At 37.6% G+C, this 7,180-nt stretch overlaps 1 pseudogene; it reads left to right on the top strand.

Annotated features, from left to right (window-relative positions):
• Positions 1-413: 413 nt before the first annotated feature.
• Positions 414-512, top strand: LOC132280402 (small nucleolar RNA R71; annotated as a pseudogene).
• The last annotated feature ends 6,668 nt before the right edge of the window (positions 513-7,180 follow it).

The following is a 7,180-nucleotide window of genomic DNA, read 5'->3' as shown; positions in this document are numbered from 1 at the left end:
AAGGATTGTTCCCTTGATTAGCAAAAATAGCATTTGCTACTTCACGATGCTCACTTGGCACATGTCCATGGGGACAATTGGAAGTAGAATGTAAAACACTTGAACAAGTCATACATTTTTCATTAGATGCATGATAAGAATAGTTAGGAAAGGAAGATAATGATTTTATTTCGGCGACAATTTCATTGGAGTGGTCGACTTGGTGTAAGCCAACACTCTTCCTACCACTAGAATTTCTACCATTCTTTGAAGATAAAGTACGATGCAAAGAATTTACACTCATGCTCTCATAAAGATGCCACACGTCATCTTCATGCCTATCAATGTAAGAGCCACCCATGGAAGCATCAACTATGCCTTTGTAATTGTCGGATAAGCTCTCAAAGAAATATTGAACTAATTGCCATTTGGGCATGTCATGATGTGGACACTTCCTAAGCAATTCATTAAAGCGTTCCCATGCCTCATGAAATGTTTCTCCATCCCCATGTGAAAATTCTTGAATTGAGGTTCTCATGGCATTGGTCTTAGAAACCGGATAGTACTTCTTCAAGAACTTTTATTGCATTTCTGCCCAAGAAGTTATTGAAAAAGGCCTAAGATTGTTAAACCAATATTTTACCTTGTCTTTAAGGGTGAATGGAAAAAGTTTAAGCCTTATGACATCTTCCGGCATGTCCGTGTATTTTACAGTGGAACATACTTCAAGAAACTCATCCAAATGCTTGTAAGGTTCTTCACTTGGAAGTCCATGATAATTAGGAAGCATTTGAATGGTTTGTGGCTTGATTTCATAGTGATGTGCTCTAAATGGCGGCAATTGAATGCATGTTAGGCACATAGTGATCTCGTAAAACAAGGGGAGGATTAGCAATTGGAGGTGCAACATAGACACCTTGGTTGCCTTGAATAATGGGAGGTGGTGGAGCATAGATTGGCCTTGGCATTCCCAATGGAACTTGGCCTTGTTGTTGTGGTGGATGAACATATGGCCTTGGCATGCCTAATGGAACTTGCATGTTATCATGATGCACATTGGGGTGGAGGATGCCTTGTTGGTCTATGTGACCAAGGTCCTCAACATGGTCCTCATTGTGTCCTTCCATTGATGAAATGGATTAACTAGAGCTACCTCTTCCCCTAGGGTTTCGAACAATGGATTCAAGATATAAATTTAAAGGGACAAGAGTGGGTCTCAATGATCTACGACCATGCATACACAATGCAACACAACAGGGAATAACAACAAACACTTCACCTTCACAACAAATCAATAATCAACAAACTTCCTCCACATTCAATGTTCTCATACTCCCATGCTTAAACAAAAAACAAGAAAAGTAAATTGCCTCCACGCGGGCTCACGATTTATCTAAGAATTAAATTACAAGCCTCCACGCGGGCTCACGATTTAACTAAGGGATGAGTAAAGAAAAGCTCACAAGGGTCCTTTAGCACTTCAACTCCAAATTTATAGCTCAGCTTAGCAATTTTTAAATTTTTAGCATTTTTCCTTTGCTTGCTTAGCTCCTTTGCTTGGAATATCCTTTGCTTGCTTCCTAGCTCAATGCTCCTTGTCAATCAAGAACAAACACAATAAGTAACAAAATTTGAAAACAATGTAAAGACACGATCAAAAGAGTACTAATTCATAATTGATTCCACAAATACGACGTTGCCAATCAATCAATCCCCGGCAACGGTGCCAAAAACTTGGTGTGCTCGGAGGTCGCACCTCGAGAAGTTTGTATGGAAATGAAGTGGCCAAGTTTTACATTTATAAATTGCCACTACTACCTTTCACTAAAAATATAGCTAGGGTGAGTAGGGATCGTCCTAAGGGATTGAGTGTCGTACTAGGTTGAGAAATCAAGATTAGGGTCAGTAGGTCGAGTGATCAAAATGGTTGTTGGTTGGTTGGATAAAACTAAATGCATATTAAACTAAGGTAAACAATAAAGCAATAGAAAAAATAAAAAAGAGAGAGATCTTGGGGTTTAGAGATCACCACTAAGCATAGCTTTTCTACACCTTTAATGAATGATTAATGAAGGGAAGAACATGTATTGCAATATAGTGTGTGTGTGTGTGTGTGTTGTTGTTCCAACAAGCATGGATGACAAATTAAGCATATATTATCTGAACAACATGGTGGATAGCACAACATATCAAATTAAGCCATTAATCCTTTCTTTAAGTTCATAATCCAAACACATCACAAGGTTAGAGATACATGTTACTTACTTTTCATAAGTATGGAACATCAACAACAAGCATGGATTGTCCTCCCATTTAACAACTACATTACAACTAAGCTAATGACATGAAATTAAATTAATTAAACTAAGGGAGAGGCACAATCCATCAAGAAATGAGTATGAGCCATTAAATAAACCACAAGAATATGACATTAAGCACTAAGTCTTGACAATCTCTAGATCTATAGCATCAACACACATAGATATGCATCAATAACACAAGAAATAGAGACAAACACATGAATATCTATTCTAGCATACATAGACGTATGGATAGAATGAAATGATCAATTGGAAGCATTAAACCATATAAATCATTGAAGAAACAAGATTTATATATATAAAAGTGTCAAGACATGAATCACAATACAAATCCCCTCAAAAATACATAAATCAAGAAATAAAAAGCATGTTTAGGGCTAACTCTAGCCCCAAGAGGATGTCTAGCCACTCATGGATGATGTCCTCTAACCCTCAAGGGCAAGCTCCATGGAAGAAATCTGCTCCTTGGTTGATAAAGAGTCTCCAATGGTGTCTCTAGCCTCCTCCTCTTCTTTGCTTCCTCCCTAAGAGTTCTCTAAGGTATGATATGATATAATGTGATACAATATGATCCTCTATGTTATGATACAAAAATTAATCCTTATCCTTATATAAGTAGGTCAAATGACACCCAAAATGAGCTGGGGTCGTACAGCAAATATTCCCCAATGATTGGATAAAAGATAATTTTTGGGAGCTAAAAATTAAACTTTTCGCACTGGAGGAAGTTCGATCGATCGAACCTTGGACTTGGATCGATCGAACATGGCTGAGATCTACCGAATTGAAGTTGGATCAATCCTCAATGGTGGCATTTTTTGGATAAAAACAAATCGGAGATATTTTGAAGATATTTTTGGGAAAAGGACAAAAGTGGTTGGTAGGGTGGTACAACTAGATAAGATCAATCATTTAGATAAGGACAAGAATGTTCGATCGATCGAAGAAGGAAGTTGGATCGATCGAACTTTTGAGATCTTTGAACAGGGACAAATATGGCTCAGATCCATCTTGAAGTGCTGAGATCGATGAAAGTTGGATCGATTAAACTTTTCTTGAGATCGATCAAAGTTGCTGAAATTCCACCCTTTGCTTCCTTTTGCTCTACTTTGCTCCTTTCTTTGATTAATCCCAGAATTGCTTCAATTATGCTCTTATTTGGCTAAGTTAGCTTATTTTTGGGGATAAGTACCTAAAAATGGAAATAACATGAAATCAATACAAGATAATAAAATAAGATAGATAAAGGTTCTAGAATAACTAAGCTTAAGGGGTTTAAATACTCACTTTTCAGCGCTCATCAGTGAAAATAGGTGAAAAGTATCAAGGAATGTTTCTAAAGACTCCATGGCTGTCTCTACTGTCCCAATAATGATTCATGTCAAAGACAAAAAGAAAGAAGACAGTAATTCACGCCAGTCATAAGAGAAAGAAAGGCAACGCCCGACGCTCAAGGAATTGGAAATGAAGGAATACCCGTTCCCAGATTCCGATGTTCTCGGTATGTTGGAGTCTTTGTTGGAGAGTAAGGTTATTGAACTTCCAGAATGTAAATGACCTCAAGAGATGGGGCGTGTAAATGACCCGCGATATTGCAAATATTATCGTATTGTTAACCATCCAATTGAAAAATGTTTCATTTTTAAGGAAGTAGTGATGAACTTGGCAAAGCAAGGAAAGATCCTATTGGATACTGACGAGGTAGCAACCTCAAATCACATAGCTGCTGCCTTTCCATCTTTCATTTTTGAACATATATGTTCCCAACTACAACCTTTGTTGGACTTCAACACATACCCCAGAACTATTCAGTTTAGCTCATTTGAACCAGTTCAAATCCATCTTCCCTAAGGAGGTACACTCGATGATATGATGATTGAAGAGGAGTTACCCCAGAATGATGAGAAAGAATGGACCTTAGTAATGAAAAAGAAGCAACGAGTTATTCGTCATGGTAGGGGGCAAAGGAAGAAGAAATCTCATTATCACTCTAAACAAAATGTTAGAAATAGAAAAACTGTTAATAAAAAATGTGGATTCTTAGGTGATGATATTTACAAACCCATTATTCTACGGGATTTCTTTCCTAAAGGATACTTCAACGACAAAGTTGTAACCTATTGCATGGTATCCATTGCGGAGCCCAAGTCAGAATTCGAAAGCAGTGAGAATCAAAATGAAGCTCGAATTGTGGATGACCTTACGAAAGTTACACCTGCCATTGAAGAATCTAACAATAAAGAAGTAGTTGAAGTTGTATCTGGTTCGTGTTGTACAACGATTGTGTTCATGGATGAGGATCTTCAATTAGGGTCGAAGCCACACAATCGTCCTCTTTTTGTTTCTGGGTATACAAGAGAATAGAAGGTTAATCGCATTCTTATTGATGGTGGCTCAGCAGTGAATATCATGCCAAAGTTTACATTGAATAGACTTGGTATCACAGTTGATGAGTTAGCTCGTAGTCATCTCATTATCCAAGGTTTCAACCAAGGAGGGCAAAGAGCTATTGGCATGATTCGAGTGAATCTGACGATTGGTGAATTAGATGCAGAAACCTTATTTCATGTAATTGATGCAAAGACATCTTATAATTTATTGCTCGAACGACCTTGGGTTCTTGATAACGGTGTCGTTCCATCAACTCTTCATCAATGTTTTAAGTTCTATAAAAATGGTGTGCAAACGGTGGTGGCAGATCACAAACCATTTACAAAAGTTGAAAATCACTTTGCAGATGCGAAATTTTACATTGAGTCCAATACACTCTCTAAAGAGTCTGTAACAAACCCGTCGTCTATGCAAGAGGAAAAATCTACAAAAGGAAAAGAAGTATTGTCAAATCCTTTAGATATCTCGGTGACAGACAGTACAAAGGTAACTCAAAAGCGAGAGGTCGCGATAAAAGCACATCGTGCGATGCCTATTTTCAAGTATATTCCAAAATCTCAATGATAAGAAGGGCAGTCACCTTTCATTGAAATACTTGAAAGTGAAGAAGTTAAGTTGAAAATGTCACACATAAAGGAAAAAGAGGATTTACAAGGGTTGCAAGGAAAGTTAACTCTTCCCCTTATGAAGATCGAAAAATCTTCTGTTGTCAAACCTCCATTGAAAGGATTTATCCGATCTTCTTTTGCTCCAGTTGAATATGGGTCACTTCCAAAACAAAGAACAGAGGAGGGGTTCGATCCAAAAACATACAAACTTTTAGCTAAGTGTGGATATAATTTCGAGAACCCTACACGTCTCAGAAAACTTAACCCTGATGTCACTGGTGAGAAAATGTACGGTCTTAATGAAACACAAATAAAGTTGAGAGAATAAGGGCATAGGATCAGTCCACCAAAAATTGGTCTTGGCTTTACATCAACTAAGCCCATTCGAATCCAAATCTCAAAGAAGGACAAAAAGTTAAATGCTTTATACATTGGTGTTGAAGAGATTGATGATGATCAAGGCCAATAGTCTATTCCTCAAAAGTCAGTTTTTGACCGTATAAGGGTTTCATGCACTCAAGCATCAGTATTCGATAGGTTGAGTTCATCAAGTCGAACATTAAATATGACAGATCCTTATGTCAATAGTTAGCCACGTATTCCTATTTTTACTAGAATTAACTCTTCTGCTCAAAAGAGAGATTCCTTGCAGCATCGACCTCGGTGGTCTATCTTTTCTCGAATTGGAGCCACCAACGAGGTATCAGTAAGAAGCAAAAAGGGAAATGAACTGAAGAAAAATGATGACAATGTAATGAATGATAACAAAGTTCAGAGATTGATTCCCTCACGAATAAAGCGTCAGACGGAGGTAGACATTACAAATGAGATTACACTAAAAGTTAAAAAATGAACCATTGTGTTCACCGATCAAACAGAAGAATATAATAAAGAAAAAAAGTGAGAATGAAGTGTTTTATGCTACATCTTATCACATCACCATCGAAGAAGAATCAAACCTGATCCATCAGAGGATGAAGTCAAGGAAGCTCCCCCGAGACTAGAAGATAAGGGGCAAGCTACGGTTGACCAACTTAAAGAATTCAATTTGGGGACGTGCGATCAGCCAAAACCAGTTTTTGTTAGTGCATTCTTGAGTTCATCAGAGGAAAATGACTACTTCTAATTGTTGTCTGAGTATAAGGATGTCTTTGCTTGGATATACAAAGAAATGTCAAGTCTTGATCCTAAAGTTGCAGTTCATAACCTTTCTGTCAAACATGGAACCCATCCGATTAAACAATCTCAATGCTTTTTTCGTCCAGAACTTGTTCTGCGAATAGAGGAAGAACTCAACAAATTGATTGATGTGGGATTCATTCGAGAAGTTAAGTATCCAACATAGATTTCAAGTATCGTCCCAGTGAAAAATAAGAACAGACAGATACGGATATGCATAGATTTTCGTGATTTGAATGAAGCATGTCCAAAAGATGACTTTCCTCTTCCTATTCCTGAACTTACAGTAAACACAACTACGGGGCATGAAGCTCTCTCTTTTATGGACTTTTATTCGGGGTACAATCAGATATGAATGACTCCGAAAGATGAAGAGTTAACTGCATTTCGCACTCCAAAGGGCATTTATTGTTACAAGGTTATGCCCTTCGGACTTAAAAATGCGGGGGCAACATATCAGCGCGCTATGCAAAGGATCTTTGATGACATGCTCCATAAGATTGTCGAGTGCTATATTGATGATATTATAGTCAAAACAAAGAAAAGAGATAATCATTTTACAAGATCTTCGTACAGTTTTTAACCGCCTCAGAAAGTATCAGCTTAAGATGAATCCTCTTAAGTGTGCATTTGGTGTCACTTTAAGAAAGTTCCTTGGATACGTGGTTCGTCATCGTGGTATTGAGATAGATCCATCCAAAA

This window comes from Cornus florida, unplaced genomic scaffold, assembly GCF_030987335.1.
Source record: "Cornus florida cultivar Cherokee Brave unplaced genomic scaffold, ASM3098733v1 CherokeeBrave_3.0.0_Hap2_Chr10, whole genome shotgun sequence".
Classification (NCBI taxonomy): Eukaryota; Viridiplantae; Streptophyta; class Magnoliopsida; order Cornales; family Cornaceae; genus Cornus; species Cornus florida.
Note: the sequence above shows the minus strand (reverse complement) of the source record. Positions and strands in the feature narration are given on the sequence as shown.